Source organism: Lepeophtheirus salmonis, chromosome 1 (assembly GCF_016086655.4).
Source record: "Lepeophtheirus salmonis chromosome 1, UVic_Lsal_1.4, whole genome shotgun sequence".
Lineage (NCBI taxonomy): Eukaryota > Metazoa > Arthropoda > Copepoda > Siphonostomatoida > Caligidae > Lepeophtheirus > Lepeophtheirus salmonis.
Window position 1 is genome coordinate 45,399,967 of NC_052131.2, and position 1,518 is coordinate 45,401,484.

The 1,518-nt window shown below is 29.1% G+C and overlaps 1 non-coding gene across 1 annotated transcript; it reads right to left on the minus strand.

The window, feature by feature from the left end:
* Positions 1 to 788: 788 nt before the first annotated feature.
* TRNAL-UAG (transfer RNA leucine (anticodon UAG)) lies at positions 789 to 868 on the minus strand. The gene has a single exon. It is a non-coding gene; the product is annotated as a tRNA-Leu (tRNA).
* Positions 869 to 1,518: the final 650 nt, after the last annotated feature.

The window sequence follows — 1,518 nt, forward strand, 5'->3', positions numbered from 1 at the left end:
GTTGAATATTTCAGAATCTAACACGAACTTATCCTAACTTTAGTTGTAGAGAAGTTATGTAAATTGTGAATCCACTCCTACCAAATGATCCTAAAACCGCTTGAGATTTCTTAGAATCTTACATCCTAAAATGATGTATCTACATGATATGTGTTTTGAATATGTGGATTTATGTACATTTCATGGGATATATATACAACATCATCCCTCTTTCAATGATGTAATTTAGCGCTAAATTTAGTTTTCCTTATCCTATTCTCTTAAATCAACATTATTCTTGTGTGAGTGAATGTACTTTGCAAGTCATGATTCTTTATAATGGATTTTTATTGTACTTTTTCTCTATGGGCCTTTTTTATATATTATTAAATACTTTAATATTATTACTTTTTGAAAGATAGTTAAAATATAAATACAATTAATTTAGAGTGTTGAGATAGGTAAAATGTTTAAACAGTGGGATATAATGTAAGTATGTATGTTTTTAATTATAAAATGTCATTAAAAAAATAAAATTTTAACGAGTTATTTCATTGCCGAAAAAGTCAAGAACAAAGCAGCATAATATTGACATACATTTTATGTATGTATCAGATAGATACAATTGGAATCTGACAAGATAATTATTTAACAAGGTAGGTATTCAATAATAAAACTATATTCAACGTAGTGTTAAACACTTTGAAGTATATTCTTTAGAAAAACCCAATGTAGATAAAATTGTAAAATACACAATCCCCAACAATGAGTTTGCAGTAAATTCAATATATATAGAAGAAAATATTATATGACAGCGGTGGGATTCGAACCCACGCCATTTCTGACTGGTGCCTAAAACCAGCGCCTTAGACCACTCGGCCACGCTGCCCTGTTATGAAGGTAAAATTACACAAATTATTTGTAGACACAAAATACTTAAAATTCTGATTTGTACATTCCACATTTTTTATTTGTCCATACATATACTTTCAGCTTTTTTTTATCCACTCGCAAACTCGACTCTCAAAAGTGAAAGGAAACAATTGAAGAAAAAAAACCAAATATGATCTAGTATTTTGGCATTTTTCTTGTTGCCAACTGTTAATTGCTGCAAGTGATTAATTATGAATAATTATTATATACATTTAATTTATAATTTTATAAATATAAACATCAATGACTGAGAATAAAACGACACAAATTATTCACGAGGTCCTTGATCTATTAAAATTAGTAAAAAAACTAAAAACAAATATACTAGTATCCTTTTAGTATTTTATAATACATTGAGTAATCTGCTTCCATCATACAAGAGTCAGCTGTATGAAAAGGGCTCAAAAGAAAATACCATCGAGAAATAAATACTTAGAGACGACAATGGGATACCGATTGGCAGTTTGGCATAGTAGATTAAAATCTTTAGACTGCAGTAATGAACATCAGGTATGGGAAAGGGTATATACAGTGATGCAGCAATACATTGAGATATGAGTGCCACAACATAAGAGTTCTTATAAAGATACGAGCTGGTCGAAAGTT